The sequence below is a fragment of the Bos grunniens genome, chromosome X (assembly GCF_055505025.1).
Source record: "Bos grunniens cultivar Pamir isolate PY7600 chromosome X, Bosgru_T2T1.0, whole genome shotgun sequence".
NCBI classification, from domain to species: Eukaryota; Metazoa; Chordata; class Mammalia; order Artiodactyla; family Bovidae; genus Bos; species Bos grunniens.
This window is the reverse complement of record NC_141194.1, coordinates 22,217,628-22,241,744: the sequence shown is the minus strand read 5'-3', so window position 1 is coordinate 22,241,744 and position 24,117 is coordinate 22,217,628. Positions and strand designations below refer to the sequence as shown.

The 24,117-nt window shown below is 38.5% G+C and overlaps 1 long non-coding RNA gene across 6 annotated transcripts in view; it reads right to left on the bottom strand.

The window, feature by feature from the left end:
- Positions 1-24,117, bottom strand: part of LOC147339927 (uncharacterized) — a 550,381-nt gene that overhangs the window by 217,198 nt on the left and 309,066 nt on the right. The gene's annotated exons all lie outside the window — the stretch shown is intronic.

The following is a 24,117-nucleotide window of genomic DNA, read 5'->3' as shown; positions in this document are numbered from 1 at the left end:
AGAGGATAGTAAAGAATTCAAATATCTGAAACTCACTCCTAGAAGTTGTAGACAAGAGAAATAATATTTAGAAAGCCCTGTCTGGTACCTCCACAAATAAAAGGGAAATCCAAAGAAATCTGAAGAAATTCAAAATTGGCCACACTTGGACACTGGTTTTGCTTTTTAGGCTACCTCTGAGCTACAGAGGCTGGGGGAGTCTATAAATGCAGTCCACATTTTCAAATACCCTAACTATTAACAGTTGAAGCCACTTTGTCAAATTATTTCCATGGCAGCTGAATTTCACAGGAGATTAAGCGTCTGGCAGGAGATTAATTAGATGAAACATCTAGTGCATGATTTTTAAATACTGCACACAACTCTGCCAGGGTAAATACAGTCTAAAATTTATTGTATTATTCCTCCCAAGGTCACAAGGTTAAAAGTATATCAACACAAACAAGAACCTGCTGTATAGTACAAGGAACTATATTCAGTGTCTTGTACTAACCTATAATGGAAAGGAAAATCTGAAAAAGAATATATATGTAAAACTGAATCACTTTGTTATATACCTGAAACACTGTAAATCAACTATATTAAAAAAAAAAAAAAAACAGGATAATGCAGTAGTAAGTGTGGGAAGTTGGTAACTGGACGAAAAGCCTAGGTGCTCATCTTTCTTTTCCTTTCTTTTTCCAGTTCCAAATATCTATCTTTAAAGTTCACAAAGTATCCTTTGTCTATTTGGAAAGAATTTTAAACTTACAGAAGAGATGCAAGAATGAAACCAAAAACATCTTCACAGCCCCCAGTCAGATACATCAATTGCTAACATTATATCCCTAAAGCATTTGAGTGTAGGCTGTACACATCAGGATCCTATACACATGAATGTTCCAGTGTGTATTTCCTAAAGGTGAGAACATACTGATACACAACCACAGCACAATTATAAAACTCAGGAAACTTAATACATCTATAACATAAATATATAATACAGAATCTGTCCTCAGTTTTTGCCATATATTCTAATAACTCCCACCAGGATCATTGATATCCAGTTTATATATATCCTAGGTAAATTTTCAGAAAAATAAGGAGATACTTATATATTTTATTATTTCCCTTTTTGTTATGCAAAATGCAGCATACTATCCATACTTCTTTTACACTTTGTTTTTATTTCACAACAGACACTAGAGACTACTTATCCATTTACAAACATATGAAATGCTTTATTTTTTCCATATCATTTCAATTTTAGAATAAGTGTCACCAAAGTGAGCACTAAACAAGGTGTTTTATGAGAGGGCAATAATTGTATAGGATAGTACTAGTTAATGTGGCTTCATGGACTAGTGGATTGATATGGGTACCCTGGTGGCTCAGATGATAAAGAATCTGCCTGAAATGCAGGAGACCTGGGTTCAATCCCTGGGTTGGGAAGAGCCCCTAGAGAAGAAAATGGCAACCCACTCCAGTATTCTTGCCTGGAGAATTCCATGAACAGAGAAGCTTGGTGGGCTACAGTCCATGAGGTTGAAAGAGTCAGACATGACTGAGTAACTTTATTACCAGTCTGCAAGGAGACAAGGATATAAATTGAATGTAAGTGTACTTACAAATTTTCCTTAGTAATTTAGCAATGCAGTTTGATGTCTATCGAATCAAATAATCCTTTTTAAAACTCAGATTGTATTTTCTATCTTTGTTATTTTATTTTTCTAGTGATTCATTTTTATTGTATTTTACAAAAATATCTGTCCATGATAAGTTTCAAATTAAAAAGACACGTCTTCTGCTACTGTTTAAGAGGAACTGTGTGTTAAAAGAGAAGAAAAAAGTGTTTAAAATTACATATTCTTCCAGAAGTAATTTTAGTAGAAAGTAATGTAGAAGTGTGACGTGTTAGTCGCTCAGTCGTGCCTGACTCTTTGCGACCCCATGGACTTCAGCCCACAAGGCTCCTGTGTCCTTTGGATTTTCCAGGCAAGAATACTGGAGTGGGTAGCCATTTCCTTCTCCAGAGGATCTTCCCGACCCAGGAATTGAACTCACGTCTCCTGCACTGCAGGCAGATTCTTTACTGAATCATCTATGAGGGAAGCCTGAAGGTAATGTAAGTAGTATATTAAATCAGCCAAGGTGATAGATATTTAAAATGAAAATTTAGTTCGATTTAACATACAACTGCTTACCATCTTCTGCATATGGAAGATAGGATATGTTTACTGATTTTTATGGGAAACTAGAAGTAAGCAGGAGAAGGCAATGGCAACCCACTCCAGTACTCTTGCCTGGAAAATCCCATGGGCAGAGGATCCTGGTAGGCTACAGTCCATGGGCAGCAACTTCAATTTCACTTTTCACTTTCATGCATTGGAGAAGGAAATGGCAACCCACTCCAGTGTTCTTGCCTGGAGAATCCCAGGGATGGGGGAGCCTGGTGGGCTGCCATATATGGGGTCACACAGAGTCGGACACAACTGAAGCGACACAGCAGCAGCAGCAGCAGTAAGCCATGGAAAGAATATCATCAGGTCTCGAGTTCAAATCACAGCCTCACCACTCCACCAGCTCAGAAAGAATGCTTACTTTCTTTGAGATTCAGTTCCTTCTAGAAAATAGGGGGAAATTATCAAATTCACTTAATTGTTATAAGGATAAAAAGTCTTTATGTTCCAAATTCATATCTGTAGATATGATCTGCAGGTTTTTTTCACTATTATTTTTAGTGTCTTCAGAAGAAGAATCCTTCAGAAGTTTAGACTGGCCAACTAGCTCCCACTGAGTTCTAGCTGGATTCCTTCACTAACATGTACCATTGCAAAGCTCCCTTGTGAATTATCAGATCAATGCTTGGTGAACACCAGCCTGAATAAGAAAGTGGTATGAGAGGACACCAAATGAAGGACTGAATCTAAACATATATTTTTAGATCAACATGCTAAGACAGAGAGCCAAAGTATTGATGCTTTTGAACTGTGGTGCTGGAGAAGACTCTTGAGCATCCCTTGGATTGTTAGAAGATTAAACCAGTCAATCTTAAAGGAAATCAACCCCAAATTTTCATCGGAAGGACTGATGCTGCAGCTGAAGCTCCAATACTTTGGCCACTTGATGCAAAGAGCTGACTCATTGGAAAAGACCCTGATTCTGGGAAAGATTGAAGGCAGGAGAAGGGGACGACAGAGGATGAGATGGTGGATGGCATCACCAAATCAATGGATATGAGTTTGAGCAAGCTCTGGGAGTTGGTGATGGACAGACAGGGAAGCCTGCTGTGCTGCAGTCCATGGAGCTGCAAAGTTTGACATGACTTATCGACTGAACAACAGCAAGACAGAAATCAAGTCGATATAATTCATATTCAGGCAAATGAGCTGATGGTATAGTTTTCTTGCGTTTCTAAATATACATTTCCAGAGCAACCTTGAAAACTTTTTAATCAAAGTTTCTGAGGTATCTAGTGATAAATAAGAAACTACCACAGGAGAGAAAAAAAAAGGCACCTCAGAATAAGAGTCCCTCTTGAAATTCTTATTACAGTTCCTCATCTGCCCATTTTTAATATAAATATAATGTCTTCGTTTCCTTGCCTCTTCAAAAACTGCTTTTCTGGCATCCAAACTGATTTTGAGATTGAGTTTCCATTTAAAAAGCCTAAATTGGAAGTTCACATGGAAGCAGAGCACAAATAGAAGCTCAAACTTGAAAGCTGCCTGGGCCCCCTGTTGAGCAGCTACGGAAGCAAGGGTAGCGGGCGTCTGGGCTGCGGCTCTTGCCCAGCAGTGCCTCGCTGCTCTGCCTGCTGCGGTCAGCAATTCTCTGTTGATGGCTAGTCCACAGGCAGTTTTTGTTCCTTTTAAAAGGCTAATTTAAGGATTTTATTTTTGAGAGCAATCTGGTTGCATAGTCTCCAAGACTTACTGGTGTTTCAAAGAGCAAGGGGTAAGAAATCAACATCACTGTCTTCATTCTGAAGCATGCTACTGGTCTGTGTGTTCTTCATCAAGGATACTGGGTTTCTGTTAGATGACACAAAATATGTGTGTGTGTGTGTGTGTGTGTGTACTGGAAAGGACAAGAGTGACTTAGAAGATGAGGTAGATGAGATGTTAATTTGAGGACCTGGAAACAAAAAAATTCCAGAAAGAAAATATTCTCCAAACAATAGAAATTTTAGTGGTAGGATGTTGCAATAATGGCCCACAATGTGTTGCCTCTTCCTCTGTATCTTTTGGCCTTCCCCTCTCACACAATCTCTGGGTTGCATCACGTGACTTGCTTTGGTCCTTGGGAGATTTGAAAAATGCCTGTGAATCAAGACTTTTCGTTTTGTTGGAAACTGCTGCCATGTGAACAAGCCTGGGCTAGTCTTCTGGGAGATGAGAGACCCAGAGTACAGTTGTTCCGTATCACCCTGACTGACGGCCAACCCGCCTTGAAAGCAGGACTACATAATGGCTGTTGTTCAGTCACTCAACCCCATGGACTGCAGCACACCAGGCTTGCAGCCACACAATGGACCTGCATCTAAATGCAGATGCTTCTGGAAGCCCAGGTAAGACCAAAAGAAAAAAAAAAAAACATTACTTACACAGAAGGACAAATGCTACATGATCCCAGTTATATGATACACCTGAAATAGTCAAATTGTATCAGCAGAGAGGAGAATGCGGCTATGGTGGTGGGGAGGCAGGTGGAGCTGGAAGGAGGAGGCAATGCCGAGGCATTAATCAGAGCTTACACAACTTTAGTTATGCAAGACCAGTAACTCAGAGAGATCTACTCTACAGCACAGAGCCTATAATTAACAACACTGTATTGAAGGACTTTGCCGGTGGCCCAGTGGTTAAGAATACACCAGGCAATGCAGGAGACATGGGTTTTATTCCTACTCCAGTAAGAGTCCACATGCCTTGGGAACTCTAAACCCTGTGCTCCACTACAAGAGAAGCTACGGCAAAGAAAAGCCCATGCACCACAGCTAGAGAGTAGCCCCTGCTCACCATAACTAGAGAGAAGCCTGCACACAGTAATGAAGACCCAACGCAGCCATAAACAAACAATGTGGTATTGTATGCTGAAAATTTTGCTGAGGATATATCTTACATTAAGTGTACTTACCACTATAAACATATGTATAAACATATAATTTTTTTAAAAACTGAAGAGGGCAGAAGGAAAAAATATTTACCCAGCTTGGCCTGGCCCAGATTACCAATTTATAGCATCATGAGTCAAATTAATGGTTGTTGTCTTAAAACCGTAAGTTTTAGGCTGCTTTCTTACACAGCTCTACCTAATACAAGCCCATTTCAGTTTTGTTTCTTAAAAGCATTAGATAAATGTAAAATAATAGTTTTCTTATGTTTCCAATGTCACTATTATTGCCTATTGTAGAAGTGCTGAAAAGAAAAATCACTTCTATTCACTGTAGCAAGTGAAAGTTATAGCCACCTACTTTCACTTCTCTGAAGACTTTAATACCATTATCTTAAAGGGCTTCCCTGGTGGCTCAGATGGTAAAGAATCCGCCTGCAATGTGGCAGACCTGGGGTTCGATCCCTGGGTTGGGAAGATCCTCTGGAGGAGGGATTGGCAACCCACTCCAGTATTCTTGCCTGGAGAATCCCCATGGACAGAGGAGCCTGGCGGGCTACAGTCCATGGGGTCGCAAAGAGTCGGACACGACTGAGCGACTAAGCACAGCACAGCACAGCAAAGGTTGTGAAGGGGAGCAGAATCTGTCATCCCCAAATATGCCACTTCGGCATGAGGATGATTTTGAACTAGATGATCAAAACCATGAAGATTCAGGAAAAGCTCCTCACCTCCCCCTCATCTGCCTAAATTTACATTGGAAAAAGGCCCTGTACCAGGAAGAGAGTTATTATCAGATTCCTTTTAACCTAAGAAACTTCCTTGTGTAACAGGGCAATCTTTGTTTTCCAAATATCTCCTTTTCCAAAAGGCTTCCTTCCCTTTGTATTCCCAGACCCCTGCTTCTTTGTTAGTTCGAATGGTATTTGAGCCTCAAATTACCTTGCTGCTGTTTGGGTCTCCTATTTTCATGGGGCTCCCATAATTATCAGGGCTTTCCTGGTGGCTCAGACAGTAAAGAATCTGCCGGCAATGCAAGAAACCTGGGTTCAGGAAGATCCCCTGAAGAAGGGAATGGCTACCCATCCTAGCATTCTTGCCTGGGAAATCCCATGGACAGAGGAGCCTGGTGAGCTACAGTCCGTGGGGTCTCAAAGAGTTGGACACAGCTTGGCGACTAAACAGAAACAACAACAACAGATTATTAGATCAGCCCAAGAACCTAGAAGGGAAGAAGGGAAACATTTCCATCCCTACAATTTCAAGTGTTGAGTCTTTAATGTTACACGGAAATAACTTATGAAAAATACTTTGTACAGGCCCTGGAACATATTAGGCTCTCAGACAATACTTGTTTAGAAAAGGGAAACACTGAACAAGGATAATAAAATATATAATTAGGCAACTCCAAGATTAACGATCAATTCCACGTTGAGGGAAAGGCTTTCAAATGCAAAATTTCAAATGACAGAAAGTATCTTGCAATCTTGTCAACTCCTGCAGTCCAATAGAGAGCCACTGAAGAAGTAATTTCAAAGATGTAAGAGGAAAAGCCCTGTGCAGGAAAGGTTTAAAATGAGGTCTTTAATTTACTCCCCACCTGCCAGATGAATGAATGATATTGCCTGAACCTCCTTATAAACAGGCCAATGATATAGCCAGCAGATCTTTAATATATAAATAAATGTAGAATTTGTGGGCTTGTGAGATATAGCCACCTGGAGATGAGTAGTCCAGTAAGCTATAATTAATAAGTTACCTTTATGACCTATTTCTTCATATGCCATTATAAATGTTATAGACAAAATATGCTTCTCAGACACTATTGACCAAATATCCGTTTCAGACATCCAACAAAATTTCCTCCAAATTTTATGTTCCTATAACAGTTCCAAACACACAGTCATCACATCTCATTATGATGATTGTCTATATATCTTGATTCCCCACTAGACATGAATTTCTCAAGCACAGGAAGTGTATCTTTTGTAACCCCATGGACTGTAGCCTGCCAGGCTCCTCTGTCCATGGGATTTCCCAGGCAAGAATACCAGAGTGGATTGCCATTTCCTTCTCCAGGGGATCTTCCCCATTCAAGGATCAAAACTGTATCTCCTGCATTGACAGGCAGATTCTTTACCACTGAACCACCAGGAAAACCATTCGGTTGTATACCCTCATCAAAATACCTCATAGCCAGTGGGCATTTAATAAATATGTTTAATTCAATTAAATAACAGAAAACTCCTCTTCATATTAGCAGTTGAGCAGAAATACTTCTAAAATATAACCACTAACATTTTTAAATTGTTTCAAAGGATCAGAAATGCATTTTAATGTAATCTTCAGGGTTAAGAAGGCCCTTTCTAATAATAAGCCCAAAAGCAAAAATAATAAAGGAAAAATATTGAGATTTTATAACCTGAAAATTTTTAATGTTTTATATAAAGTGCTACCACATAAACAAATATATAAGGGCAAATGATAATCTGGGAAACATACTTAAAATACATACAAAAGACCAAGGTGGAGAACCTTTTTATATAGATAACTCCTGTAAATTAATTGTAAAAATAAACATTTCAATGGAAGAATGGACCAAAAAAAAAACAAGTAATTCATAAAATAAACAGACATAAAATATATGAAAAAAGTTTCAAAAAAACCTGTGAGCAAACAGAGAAATAATGAGGAACTTTTGTCTATCCAGATTAGCAAACATCAAACAGAATGATAAATTTTAACAGATATCTGAAAACATAGCTGATACAGAAAAATGACAGAGAAGATTTGATAAAGAAAAGTTAAAGAAAATCTAAGCCAGAAAAATGTAACTTCACCTAAGTTTTCTCCAGAAAAACATCTACTTCATTGATTAAACTAAAGCCTTTGTGTAGATCACAATAAACTGTTGAAAATTCTGAAAGAGATGAGAATAACTGACCACCTTACCTGCCTCCTGAGAAACCTGTATGCAGATCAAGAAGCAACAGTTAGAACTGGACATGGAACAACGGATTGGTTCAAAATTGGTAAAGGGGTATGTCAAGGCTGTATGTTGTTGCCCTGATTATTTAACTTGTATGCAGAATACATCATACAAAATGCCAGGCTGGATGAATCACAAGCTGGAACCAAGACTGCCAGGGAGAAATATCAATAACCTCAGATATGCAGATGATACCACCCTAATGGCAGAAAGTGAAGAGGAACTAAAGAGCCTCTTGATGAAGGTCAAAGAGGAGAGTGAAAAGCTGGCTTAAAACTCAACATTCAAAAAACTAAGATCATGGCATTTGGTCACATCACCTCATGGCAAATAGATGGGGATAAAAATGGAAACAGTGGCAGATTTTATTTTCTTGGGCTCCAAAATCACTGTAGATGGTGACTGCAGCAATGAAATTAAAATATGCTTGCTCCTTGAAAGAAGAGCAATGACACACCTAGACAGCTTATTAAAAAGCAGAGACATCTTTCATCAACAAAAGTCTGTATAGTCAAAGCTCTGGTTTTTCCAGTAGTCACATATGGATGACAGATTTGGGCCATAAAGAAGGCTGAACACCAAAGAATTGATGCTTTCAAATTGTGGTGCTGGAGAAGACTCTTAAGAGTCCCTTGGACTGCAAGGAGAAACCAGTCAATCCTAAAGGAAATCAACCCTGAATATTCATTGGCAGGACTGATGCTGAAGCTGAAGCTCCAATACTTAGGCTACCTGATTCGAAGAGCCGACTCATTGGAAAAGACCCTGATGCTGGGAAAAATTGAGGGCAGTAGGAGGAGACAACAGAGGACCAGATGGTTGGATTACATCATCAACTCAATGGACATGAATTTGATCAAACTCTGGGAGATAGTGAAGGACAAGGAAGCCTGGTGTGCTGCAGTTCAAGTGGTTGCAAAGAGTTGGATATGACTCAGCAACTGAACAACAACAATGACATTCATATATTTGATATTCATTTTCCTGTTGATACACAACTGCTATTTCAGGGTTAATTTTTACTATTACAAATAGCATGATGATGAACATTTTGGTTTAAGAGTCATGAAGCACAGGTACATAAGTATATATGAGAGAAATGACTAAATCATATACCATGTATATATTCAAAGTTACTAGATGTAAAATTTTCCAAAGTGGTTGTACACAAATTATACTCACACCAGTAAACCAGTCATGTCCCCATTGCTCATGATCCTTGCCAATACTTAACATCCCTATACATTTTACTTTTTGCCATTTTAGTAGGTGTATACTATTATCGCATTGTAGTTTTAACTTACCTATCTCTAATCATCAAAGAAGTTTAGCACATTTTCATATGTGTAATAGCTATTTAAATTTCCTTTTTCAGAAATACCTGCTAAGCATTTGCTCATTTTCTATCAACTGTTGACATATAATTTGATCATTCAGCAAGACCACCAAACCTGCTTTCAATATCACAGCTGTTTCTTCCAGACTGGCAAATGCTGTCAATGCAAAAACATAACTGAAGGTCACTTTTAACTTTCTGCATTCTCCACTTTCACTCATTTGGGCCTGATGGTTCTTCACTAACTTGTTTGCTCTCCAGTGTACTTAAGAGGTTTTTGTTGTGATTTATTTTTATTATTTGTAGTTGTCCTTAATTAGCCAGTTGGTCTGCTTTGCTATCCCATGATTCCAAAAATAATAAATGTAGGCAATCTTTATGACTTAGTTACACTGATTTATTTTTCTTACAGGGCTTTGTTGCCTGGGATCAATGTGTACAAAGATCATTCCGTGTAAAAACAAACTACATGGATTTCCACCACTGCCTACAAAAAAAAGAGCTGCTGTAACAATTGCTCTCCCATAATCAACAATGATAAAACTGAGAAAAAATATAAGAAATACCTGCTTTACAATACTGAACAACAGACAGCACAAGAATGTGATCCCTGTGAAAACGGAAATGAGATGAGCTCTATGACTGACTCAGCTCTCTGCCAGGAGGAAATTTCCAAACTAATAAAGGGAGGGGAAACCAAACAATGTTTTTTTTAGTCTCAGTAAGTTGAGGAGACAAAAATGTAATTTGGAGAGGCTGAGGTGGCTAGAATTTGGGGAACAAAGTACCAAACTGGGATTCCCAGGAAGCGCAGTGGTGAAGAATCCACCTGCCAATGCAGGAGATGTGGGTTCGATCCCTGGGTTGGGAATATCCCCTGGAGGAGGAAATAGCAACCCACTCCAGTATTCTACCTGCCGAATCCCATGGACAGAGGAGCCTGGCAGGCTATAGTCCATGGAGTCACAAAGAGACTGGACTCAGTGACTAAATAGCAATCAAACCAGAAAGTGCTACACAGATAACACATTCTAGAAATCTTTGTATTTGTCCTCTTGACTCTTAATGTGAATACTAATCTGAGTACATACAAGATAGAATTCCCTGAGGTCAGGCAAAGAATAATTGCTACCAAAGAACAATTATGGGAACTGTCACACAAGGGGCTGAGAATTGTTCAATTACCTACAAGCCCAGGAGGAAAGACCTTGTTAAACACATGAAAGTATTTCCTATAAACCCCGAAGGATTTAGTAGTGTGGCTAAACAAATTCTAGAAAAAAGGCAACTTTTAAGACCTGTCCAAAGAAAAACTTAAAACAAGCCTTTAAAGGATCAAGCAGATATGCAAATGCCAAAACTGCCTGCCAGGACAAATCTAACACTTAACATAAAATCTTAAATGTCTGGAATTATTTTAAAAATTAGTACTTATGTTAAAAAGGCAGAAAAATATGGCACATAACCAGGAGAAAAATAAGTCAAAATAAGCAGATCTAGAAATAAGAGATGGTAAAATTAATAGACAAGGACTTTTAAACAGTCATTATAAACATGCTCAAGAATTTTAAAGAGAATATGAACATAATTGAGAGAAGTAGAAGATAAAATAATGAGCAAGATGGAAATTCAGAAGATTAAAACTGCAGCATCTGAAATGAAAATTTAACTGGAAAGAATTAGCAGCAAATTAGACACTGCAGAATACAAGATGAATAAACTTGAATATCTGGCATCAGAAACTATTTAAAATGAAGCACAAAATGAAAAAGACTAAAAATAAACATAGTTTCATTGCTCTGTAGGACAATATCAAGAACTACCTACCATCTGTGTAATGATAGCCTTAGGAAGAATGGGGGGTTGGTAAGTCAAAAACAATATCTGAAGTAATGATGACCAACAATTTTTCAGTTAATTAAAATTATAAACCCACATATCCAAGAAGCTTAACAAGCCCAAAGAAAAACACAAAGAAAATAACATGAAGTCATTTCATCAACTGATGGAAAACCATTGATAAATAGCAAGTCAAGGGACTTCCTTGGTTGTCCAGTGGTTAAAGCTTCACCTTCCAAAGCAAGGGGTGCATATTGGATCCCTGGTCAGGGAGCTAAGATCCCACAGACCTTGTGACCAAAAAAAACAAAACATAAAACAGAAACAATATTGCAACAAATTCAAAAAAGATTTTTAAAATGGTCCACATCAAACAAATCTTAAAAAAAAAAGAGAGAAAGTAAAAAAATCCTCTAGAGGAACAAAATCACAAAATTCATTGACTTCTCATCTGAAATTATGTAAGGAAGAAGAAAATTAGATATTTTTTTAAATGTGGGGAGAAAAAATATCAGTTTTGAATTCTAGGTACTATGAAAATACCCTTCAAAACTTAAGGTGAAATAAGAAAGGTAGCTGAGCTGGTAAAGAATCCATCTACAATGCAGGAGACCCTGGTTCAATTCCTGGGTTGGAAAGATCCCCTGGAGAAGGAATAGGCTACCCACTCCAGTATTCTTGGGCTTCCCTGATGGTTCAGACAGCAAAGAATCTGCCTGCAATGCGGGAGACCTGGGTTCAATCCCTAAGCTGGGAAGATTCCTTGGAGGAGGGCATGGCAGCTCACCTCAGTATTCTTGCCTGGAGAATCCCATGGACAGAGGTGCCTGGTGGGTTACAGCCCATGGGGTCGCAAAGAGTGGGACATAACTGAGCAACAAAGCACACACATACACACAAGTAAATGTCATCACATACAAAACCTGAGAGAAATGATCACCAACAAACCCATACTACAGGAAAACGTTATATCAGTTTTAAAGGCAGAAGGGAAAGAATAACAGATTAATTCTGTGATGGTTAATTTTGTATGTCAACTTGACTAGGCTTACCAGATGCTCAGATCTAGCTGGCTAAACATTTTTAGGTGTGTCTGTGAGGGTGTTTCCAGAAGAAGAAGAGATGAGAATTTGAATCAGTACCGAGTAAAGACAATCACCTTCACCAGAGCACATAGGCAGCATACAATCGGTTGAGGGCCTAAAAAGAACGAACAGGCAGAGAAAGTGGGAATTCGCAATCTCTGCTACAGCTGAGAAATCCATCTTCTAACCTGGACTTGGACTGAATTAACCACAGGCTTTCCTGGGCCTTTAGGTAGCAGACGACAGATCACAGGACTTGTCAGCTCCATAATGCATGAGTCAATTCCTATAATAAATCTCTTATATTTATATATCCTTGTGGTTCTGTGTCTCTCAGTTCAGTTCAGTCACTCAGTCATGTCCGACTCTTTGCAGCCCCATGAACTGCAGCACACCAGGCCTCCCTATCCATCACCAACTCCTGGAGTTCACCCAAAGTCATGTCCATTGAGTCAGTGATGCCATCCAACCATCTCATCCTCTGTCATCCCCTTCTCCTCCTGCCCTCAATCTTTCCCAGCATCAGGGTCTTTTCCAATGAGTCAGCTCTTCGCATCAGGTGGCCAAAGTATTGGAGTTTCAACTTCAACATCAGTCCTTCCAATGAACACCCAGGACTGATCTTCTTTAGGATGGACTGGTTGGATCTCCTTGCAGTCCAAGGGACTCTAAAGAGTCTTCTCCAACAACAGAGTTCAAAAGCATCAATTCTTCAGCACTCAGCTTTCTTTACAGTCCAACTCTCACATCCATACATGACCACAGGAAAAACCACAGCCTTGACTAGATGGACCTTTGTTGGCAAAGCAATGCCTCTGCTTTTGAATATGCTATCTAGGTTGGTCAACTTTCCTTCCAAAGAGTAAGTATCTTTTAATTTCATGGCTGCAATCACCATCTGCAGTGATTTTGGAGCCCAGAAAAATAAAGTCAGCCACTGTTTCCACTGTTTCCCCACCTATTCCCCATGAAGTGATGGACCAGATGCCATGATCTTAGTTTTCTGAATGTTGAGATTTAAGCCAACTTTTTCACTCTCCTCTTTCACTTTCATCAAGAGGCTCTTTAGTTTTTCTTCGCTTTCTGCCATAAGGATGGTGTCATCTGCATATCTGAGGTTATTGATATTTCTCCTGGCAATCTTGATCCCAGCTTGTGCTTCTTCCAGTCCAGCATTTCTCATCATGTACTCTGCATATAAGTTAAATAAGCAGGGTGACAATATACAGCCTTGACATACTCCTTTTCCTATTGGAACCAGTCTGTTGTTCCATGTCCAGTTCTAACTGTTGCTTCCTGACCTGCATATAGGTTTCTCAAGAGGCAGGTCAGGTGGTCTGGTATTCCTATCACTTTCAGAATTTTCCACAGTCTCTGGAGAACCATAATACAAACTTGGAGCTACTCAAAGGAATTAAGACATATATAAGGGTAAATAAAAAAGAATTTTTTTTCTATTTTTAAGATGAAAAAAATTCTTAAAAAATAGTGAAATAAGGTACTATTATAGAGTTTTAAACATACATAGAATAAAAAGTATGAAAGGAAGAGCACAAAGGACAGTAGGGCAAATCAAAGTGTACTACTGTAATGGTTTTACATTATTTGTGAGATGGTATATTGTTATATGAAAGTAAACTATGATAAGCTGATAAATTAACATGCAGAAAAAGTGGGGGAGGGAGAACTCCCTGGTGGTCCAGTGGTTAGGACTCCACACTTTCACTATCAAGGGCCTGGATTCAATCCCTGGTCGAGGAACTAAGATCTTGCAAGCAGGGCATGTTGCAGCCAAATTAAAAAAGCATACTGTAGGCCCTAGAGCAACCACTGAGGAAATAAACCAAGGAGTCACAGCTAAGAAACAGATAGTGGAAATAAAATGGAAAAACAAATCATACTGTATTTATCTAAAAGCAAATGTGGAAAGTTGAGGGAAAAGGACAAATTGCAGATGGGACAAATAAAAATGAACAAGATGGCAGATTTAAACTTAGATGGATATGTAATTACATAAAATTAAAATGACCTGAATATTCCAATTAAAAGGCACAAACTGTCAGACTGGATAAGAAAATGAAAGAACCAACTATGTGCTTTCTTTAAGAAACCCACTTAAAAGATATGAATTGACTAAAAGTAAAGAATGGAAAGATACTATGCAAATATGATTAGGGATTTACCTAAGAGATTATTTTGAAGCTCCAATACTTTGGCCACCTGATGTGAAGAGCTGACTCACTGGGAAAGACCCTGATGCTGGGAAAGATTGAAGGCAGGAGGAGAAGGGGACGACAGAGAATGAGATGGTTGGATGGTATCACCAACTCAATGGACATGAGTTTGGGCAAATTCTGGGAGATGGTGAAGGACAGGGAAGCCTGGAGTGCTATAGTCCATGGGTTTCAAAGAGTCAAACATGACTTAGCAACTAAACAACAATGAGAGATTATTTTAATGATTGGTTCTAGAGATTATTGGTGATATTTATTGCTTTCCAGTTAGTACAAAAACACATGATATTTTATAGGTATATGCCACCATCTCTTAAAAATGTTAGTCAGATCTCTTAATCTCTTCATAATATAAAATACTCATCTTTTTATACCTTCTGAATAGAGACTGAACCAGTAGACAGAATTTTCTAGCACCTTTACATTAATGTCAACAACCTTGTGTTTTCTTTCTTCATCTTTCTTAAAAGCCGCCTATTTTGGTTTGACAAAACCCGATTTTGGTATTCAAGGCTGACACCATAAAACGGGGGCACAAACATCTGGTGGGTGTGGAAGAGAGTCATCACTTTATACAGGGCAGTGGCAGTTGCAGGAGAGAAGCAAAACGACAGCTGTGAGGAGGTTCTGAGCAAGTTCCTATTTTCAGGATGTGCTGAACTCATAATTCAGGCCTAATGAATGTGTCTTTGAGATGTAACAGCCTGTTTAGAGCCCTGCTTCCGCCACTGCAGAAAAACTGAATACAGAAATGGTAATGATTTCATGTAAAATTCATAAATAAAATGCAAAGACAAGGGGACTGTTGCGCCCTGGTGCTACACAATGGATTGTCATGTGGTTTAAGGCTGAGTCAATGGAGCTGTTTTTAAAGACTTAACGGCAGTTTATTTCAGCTGAAATATATGTAGAGCCAAAATATTTGTAAGGGCCTCTGACACCATACTGGATAATAAACTGATATGTTCTGTTCTTCCTACAAAAGTACTAAGTTAACATTGCCATCAATATAAGAACCTGGTTAAATCACAGGGGGCAGAGGCCAGTGATCCAAGTTCATGATGGATTGCATGGAGAATGTACTATATGTAAGTCTTCATTTAGACCAGTATCTTTCACATTACAGGTTTGGTTGGACATCAAGTACATATATAGGTAAACATTCAGAAGCCCATAAATAGTTACTTTCTATGAATGGTTTTGGAGAAGGAAATGGCAACCCATTCCAGTGTTCTTGCCTGGAGAATCCCAGGGATGGGGAAGCCTGGTGGGCTGCTGTCTATGGGGTCACAGAGTCAGACACAACTGAAGCGACTTAGCAGCAGCAGCAGCAGCATGAATGGTTTCCATAAGGAGTTTAGGAAACAATATTAGTATGCTGGGACACTGGTTGATAAGCACTAGCAAACAATGAAAAAAGAAACATGATGAAAACCTCACCAAATTCTTACTTGTCTAGTTAGCTGGCTATAGACACAGATGTGGAAATAGATGTAGATATAGATACAGATGTTGATATAGATGAAGGAAATCCAATACTTGGAAAATTTCTCACAGATACTTTCTCTTTATTCTAGTCATTTGCACAAGTGATAAAAAAAAAAAAAAAACTAGGAAAAAAATTAGGTAGGCAAAGGACACACCAATCACAGATAATGATGTGGTTCATAGAACAAGAGAAAGCTCCCCATTTGAATTTTAAATCACAGAATGCAGCAATCTTTGACCTTTCTCATTTCTTGAAAATGAGAAAGTAGACAGACTGAGGCAGTATACTGCACCTGACTGAATATTGTCACAGGACCACTAAGTTATACAATGTTTTCTGCACTGCAGCTGGCATCAGTACTGAGTGAAAGGTCATTTTCCACTGCGAATAGGAGAATAAACACATTTATGCAAAGTACAGCATAACTTTATTCAAGGTAATGAAATCAAAATGTGTAGCTAGTTCCACACAAAAATTGTCACTTGAAACTCTTTGCCTCCATACTTTGTCTAGTTTAATAAAAATTTGTATATGCACAGCAGATTTAATCCTGGAATATGTCTTTTTTCTCCCAATTTCCAGTGAGCAAATAGGACAGTAAGTGTGGTACTGGTGAGGGGAAAGTTGGTGATTGATAGAAACCAAACCTTGACATAGTGTTAGAAGTGGTCCCTTTTTACAATGTAAAGACATTTTCAGCCCTTACTGACAGAGACATTTGTATTTACATTGTACTGAATTATGGCCTCAAAGGAATCTCTCACTGAATCTGTCCTCCCATCCCAGAGTGCTTGAACCCTTTCCAGCCACAGACAGACTAATAAATGGCTAATAAAGGGCAGCCCTTTTAGGCCTTGTGGTCAGTAAATTTCTACCTCAGGGACAATCCTTTTAATTGAGTCTTAACAATAGATAATGAGGACACCTTGACTATGAACTTTAAGCATTTTTATGGTGCACCAGACTCAAAAGCCTAAGAAACACCAGACAGCCAACATTCAAAATTTACCTATTTTACCATAGTTTCCAAATGTAGCCTCTAAATTGTATCTTCCATTAAAAGGTCTAAGGAATTCTTGGAGAAATGGCTAAATTCAGGAGTGGAACAGGAAATGTACACAATTAGCTTAGGATACTACTGTGTCAGCAAGCAAGAAAGCTGTTAAAAACCAATGAGTTAATATCAAGATGAAAGAGCTTGTGGTGGACTAAGATGAGATAATTAGAGCATCAAAGAGAATAATGACTTCAATAGATTTGAATATGACACATGTATACAAATTCATAAGTTCATAATGATACTAAAAATAATAATTAGAAGTTGTCAGGGTAGTAAATTCATCACTCTAAAACTTGATAAATTAAGAAAAGAAACATTTGTCCTGCCTCTCTGATGCTAACTATATTTCAGGGTAACCCCAAAAGCTGATGAGTCAAGTCCTTCTGTATATAAACCTTCTATCTAATAAATGCAAAATAAACTCTAAAATTTGAATATCACCATTGTGCAGTTCTTAATAAAACAATACATCTAGGGAGAAGGCAATGGCAACCCACTCCAGTACTCTTGCCTGGAAAATCCCATGGACAGAGGAACCTGGTAGGCTGCAGTCCGTGGGGTCGCAAAGAGTCGGACACGACTGAGCGACTTCACTTTCACTTTTCACTTTCATGCATTGGAGAAGGAAATAGCAACCCACTCCAGTGTTCTTGCCTGGATAATCCCAGGGACGGGGGAGCCTGGTGGGCTGCCGTCTATGGGGTCGCACAGAGTTGGACACGACTGAAGCGACTTAGCAGCAGCAGCAGAGAAATAGCATGAATGGCCACTAAAGCCGTTAGATAAGAAGATGATGGCAAACTATAATGGTTGGAGAAAGCTGATAACATCTGAACTCACTGATCAAACATGTTGCTTAAATGAAGTACTGCCATTTGCAGCAATGTGGATGGACCTGGAGATTATCATATTGAGTGAAGTAATGAGACAGAGAAATGCCATACGACATCACTTATATGTGGAATCTTAAAAAAAAAATGATACAAATGAACCTACTTACAAAACAGAAACAGACTTACAGACCTAGAGAACCAACTTATGGTTACCAGGGGGAAAGGGTTGAGTGGGGGTTAGTGACAGATTGGGAGTTTGGGATGGACACGTACACACTGTTGTATTTAAAATAGATAACCAACAAGGACCTACTGTAAAAATTAGTTTGAAAAAGAAAATATTACATTTGTTAACTCTTTTACCAGAATACTGATATTAAAAACAAAAAGATCAGTTACACATACATCAAGAAAAATTCTTATTTTTTTATGGTGGGAACACAAAATTAGAACCAGTTTGACAGTTTTTACAAAATTAAACATAGTTTTTCATGTAAGCCAGCAATTGTGTTCCTTGGTATTTACTCAAAGGAGCTGAAAATTTACACCCACACAAAAACCTGTATGTGGATATTTAGAGCAGCTTTGTTCATAACTGCTAAAATGCAGAGGCAACCAAGATGTCCTTCAGTTAGTAAATTTTTGGTCAAAATTTTGATCTAGATGTGGCACATCTAGACAATGGATATTATTCAGCACTAAAAAAGAAATGAGCTCTCAAGCCATGAAAAGATATGGCGAAACTCCAAATACATATTATGCTGTGAAGATACCAATCTACAAAGCCTACATATGATAGGATTTCAAGTATATGACATTTAAGCAAAGGTAAAATGATGGAGATGTTTTAAACTGATAAAAATCCAGGGGTTGCCAGGGGTTGGGTGGAGGGAATGAACTGGCAGAGCACAGAGGATTTTTAGCTCAGTGAAACTTCTCTGTATGATAGCATAATGGCAGGTACATGTCATTATACATTTGTCCAAACCTATAGAATATACAGCACCCGGGTGAACCCTAATGTAAACTATGGACTCCGGATAATAATGATGTGTGAATGTAGATTCATTGGTTTCAACACATGTACCACTTTGGTGGCAGATGTTGATAACAGGGGAAGCTATGCATGTGTGGGGGCAGGGGGTACATGGGAACTCTACACCTTTTGCTCAACACTGCTGTGAACTTAAAACTGCTCTAAAGAATAAACTCAATTTTCAAAATAGCAGCAACAACTATTCTCATTCCCCACACGCCTCTGTGCAATGTGACTCTGCCCAGTTCCCATCTAGAGATGGAATCTATTTCCCTCCCCTTGACTGTGGGCTGGCCCTGGAAAATGCTGTGATCAATAGAACCCAGCAGGAAGTGGTAGTGTATGATTTCCAACACTAGAAATTAAGAGACCTTTTATCTCTCTTTTGGACTCCTGAGACAACTTTGCAATGAAAAGGCCAGGTTTAGCTTACCAGAAGGTGAGAAGCCATGTGAACAAAAGTGAAAGTGAAAGTGAAGTCGCTCAGTCGTGTCCAACTCTTTGCGACCCCATGGACTGTTGTCTACCAGGCTCCTCTGTCCATGGGATTTCCCAGGCAAGAATACTGGAGTGAGTTGCCATTTCCTTCTCCAGGAGATCTTCCCAACCCAGGGATTGAACCCGGGTCTCCTGCATTGTAGGCAGACGCTTTACCGTCTGAGCCACTGCCAAATAGATATATAAGTGATGTCATTTGGATCCCAAAGCTCAAATTTAGCTGACACCCAGCTGAAAAGGCAGAAGTGAGCCCAAAGATTGAAGCAGGAGGAGAAAGGGATGACAGAGGATGAAATGGTTGGGTAGCATCACCAACTCATTGGACATGAATTTGAGCAAACTCTGGGAAAGGGTGAAGGACAAGGAAGCCTGGTGTGCTGCAGTCCATGAGGTCAGAAAGAGTCGAACATGACTGAGAGGCTGAACAACAACAAAGTCCAAATGACATGATATAGAAAAGCCACAGTGCTGAAGCCAGACGAAGCCATTCAGTATTGGGACAGCTTGTTACACAGCAACCAATAACTGCAACAGAAATATAATACTGAGGTATTCAATGGAAAAATGGCAATAACTATAAATGCTGAGGTAGTCAAGGGTGAAATGACACATTATCTGAAATTTAAAATATGCCTAAAAAAGGAGGGAGTAAATGAAAAGGCAAAGTATTGAAAAATGGTGAAGCAAGTTTCATTGGATTTTATCATATTATTCTCTTTACTTTTGTGTATGTTTTAAACATTCTACAATAAAATGGTTTAAAATTTACTTGTGCTTTTAAAATGATTATAATAAAATTATTTATGTATTTATAATATAAACAACAATAAAACACAAATTAAAAAATAATGAATTCAGCATAATCTTGTCCAAGTAGGGCAAAGGAAAATAAGAACATCTTAAGTTTCCAAAAGGTTCATTTAAAATCTTTTGATCTATGCATAATTCTAGTTTCAACTGGCTTCATTAAGTCAGAGTTGTTCCATACACAAAACAACTTAATATTTTTGTAGTTTCTATACTGAAGACTAATGCTGGCTTTTTTGTAATTGAATCTACCTGTTTATGATATTTTAGCTACCTTAACAATAAAGAGGTCAAATGGTAAAAAATAAATAAATAAATAAAATAAAACTAAAATAAATGAAGGAAGAAGCAACATTTTGAGCACAGGAATCTCAGCTTCAACTGCCTGAAGCTCAACCCCAGCTTTCTGAAAACAAAAAAGGTCTCCCCTTGAATCTCCTAGGGAAGAGTATCCTTTGGCTGTTTAGTTGATCATTCAGTTAAAGAAAGAATTTGCATGAGCAAGCATATATGAAATCTTTCTATTAAATTCAAGATATTGACATTTTCTGCAGAAAGCCATTCATATCCGAATATGGACACCTCTCAGAGCTCAACATCATCAACAAAAACAGAGAAGAATGATGATGTGAGTTCATCATCACCCGCAGAGTCTGAAGTTAGAAGAGCACCAGCAGATGAAACAGGGGATACAAAGGCATGTTACATACACATGTAACAGGAGATAGAGATGGTAGTGAACTTATCTTGAATTGTTAGATTCATTCTCATTTTAACCTGGCTATTTGGGGATTCAAAAACCAACAAGAGGCAGTACAGATAAAAATATTCAAGCAACCTAGATTTATTCACAAGAACATAATTAGAACCATCAGGGAACCTTTTAGAAGCACAGGAATTTAAAAATAAATCAATAAAAGTACAGATGAAGAATGGCCATAGATAGCTATAATTTTTCAGAACTCAAAATGTGACTGATATTTAGCAAGGTTGAGAACTACTGTAAAATAAACAAGTTAAAAAAGAAATAGAAATAACTTAATTCATAGAAAGCCAAGCCTCCTAGTCAAAATTAAACTTCAATTAAAAACATTAATTTTATTGAAGTATAGCTGATTTCGGAGAAGGCAATGGCAAGTCTGCCTGGAAAGTCCCATGGACGGAGGAGCCTGGTAGGCTGCAGTCCATGGGGTCGCTGAGGGTTGGACACGACTGAGCGACTTCACTTTCACTTTTCACTTTCATGCATTGGAGAAGGAAATGGCAACCCACTCCAGTGTTCTTGCCTGGAGAATCCCAGGGACAGGGGAGCCTTGTGGGCTGCCCTCTATGGGGTCGCACAGAGTCAGACACGACTGAAGTGACTTAGCAGCAGCAGCAGCATAGTTGATCTACAATGTTTTAATTTCTGCTGTACAGCAAAGTGATTCAGTTATACATACACACATATGTTCTTTTTCATATTCTTTTCCATTATGGTTTATTACAGGATATTGACTATAGTTCCCTGGGCTATATGTTGTTTATCCATCTTATACATAACAGTTTTCATCTGTTAATCCCAAACTCCCAATCCATCCATCTCCCACCCTGCCTCCCCCTGGGCAACCAGAAGTCTGTTCTCTATGTCTGTGAGTCTGTTTCATTTTCATAGATAGGTTCATTTGTGTCATATTTTAGATTCCACATGTATTTGTCATTCTCTTTCTGACTGATTTTACTTAGCATGATAATCCCTAGGTCCATCCATGTTGCTGAAAATGGCATTATTTTTTTCTTTTCATGGCTGAGCAATATGCCATTGAACATGCATGCATACCACATCTTTGGTGGACATTTAGGTTGTTTCCATATCTTGGCTATTGTGAATAGGGCTGCTATGAACATAGGGGTCCATGTATCTTTTTGACTTAGAGTAAAACTTTTAATTTTTTAAAAAGGCAATATATTTCATATTCAGGGAATTATCTAGTGCCCATTATGTGCCAGTCCCTGAACAAGCCACATTTCAAAACCGTGTCTTTTAATGCAGAAATCACTTCAAACTAGATTAAGTTATTTGCATTTGAGAAATGAGAAAAGTAAGGTTCAGTGGTAAAAAATGATCTCAGATCTCTTCGAGCCACTGTCCTCATTGTTCTGAGGACACTGCAGACTTTTGTGCTCAATTCAGAAATTACTATTATATTAGGAAGTCTCAGTTAAAATGAAATCACATTAGCAATGTAGTTTCTCTGTTATCTACAAGTGTCTTATTTAACTAACATACCAAATTTGAGACTTATAAACTTCAAAAATGGAGAAAGAGGGTAATAGCCCAGGAAGTATCATGATGATGTGTGAAAGATTTGTCTTTAATCTCCTTCTATAGATAATCCAACAATTGTGCACCTCTCATATTCTAGAGCTTCCCACTGCTCTCTGCCCAGTGTTTTCCCAATGCTCACTGTATTATTTGCCCCAAGGTACACCACACATGGTCTGGATTCCATCTGACACCCTCATCATCATTAGTATCTGTCTTTTGTCTATTTCCTAACCCTTTGTTTAGTAACTGGCTTAAAAAATTTTAGTTAATTTCTACCCCAAAGAAGGAAGAGGGAATTACTGGGAACTATGGGAATTTTACCATCTGAGCCACCAGGGAAGCCCAAACAATATTAAAAATAAAGAACTTACACTACTTGATTTCAAGATTCATCTTACATTTTTATAATCAAATATTATTATTGATGTAAGGACAGATAAGTGGCTTCCCAGGTGGCGCTAGTGGTAAGGAACCCACCTGCAGGAGACAAAAGAGACGCAAGTATGATCCCTGGGTTGGGAAGGTCCCCTGGAGGACGGCATGGCAACCCACTCCAGTATTCTTGCCTGGAGAATCCCATGGACAGAGGAGCCTGGTGGACTACAGTCCATAGGGTCGCAGCGTTGTACATGACTGAAGCAACTTAGCATGCACATATGCATGGGAATTTTAGACAATATAACACAGTTAGTTGGAAAAATACTTTGGTTTCAAATAGGGTTAGAGATAGTACAGCTTTTCTTAAAGCACACCAACCCTGCCTATCAGGACACATGAGTGGATTGGAGCTAAATGAGCAGTTTTTTGCCGAGCCTATGTATTTCTATATAAGACCAAATAAGAAAAACTCACTTTCACCAGCACACACAAAAAAATGGTTTGTTGAGAAAATTCACTTTCTGTGGGCAGGCAGTTGAGAAGGTTTATAGATAATCATTCTGAAGAGTTATATCAATCCATGATATACATACTATTTTACACATTAGGAAAGCAAGGCTCAAAGAGGCTTAAGCAAATAACCCAGGACACACGGCTTGTAAATGTTGGAGCTAACACTTCTGCTATATGATCTGCTACAAAGTTTACAGAATAGCAAACATTTCCCAACAAATGAAGATGGAAAGAAAAAACAGGAAAAAACACAGAAAGAAAGACAAAAGAAAAGTGACAAGATATGAAGTATCTAACTCAGATCCCAAAGCATTCTTTCATTCTGTCAAGCTTAATAAAGAGGTAAACTTGAAGCAAACTCAAATTCTGGTAATTTGAGTTTATTCAGGAATAGCAGAGAAATTATATTTCAGGAAATGGATGCTGTAGCAAGCTACAGCTGAATCCATTGAGGATTTATGGTGAGCTGTGTTTACAGACAAGGAATACAAAGAGGGCGCAGTCCAGCCAGAGTGTAAGCAGTTAAGTACATTGGTTTGATGATGGGGAGAGATGGTTCTCCAACACCACAGTTCAAAAGCATTAATTCTTTGGTGCTCAGTCTTCTTTATGGTCCAACTC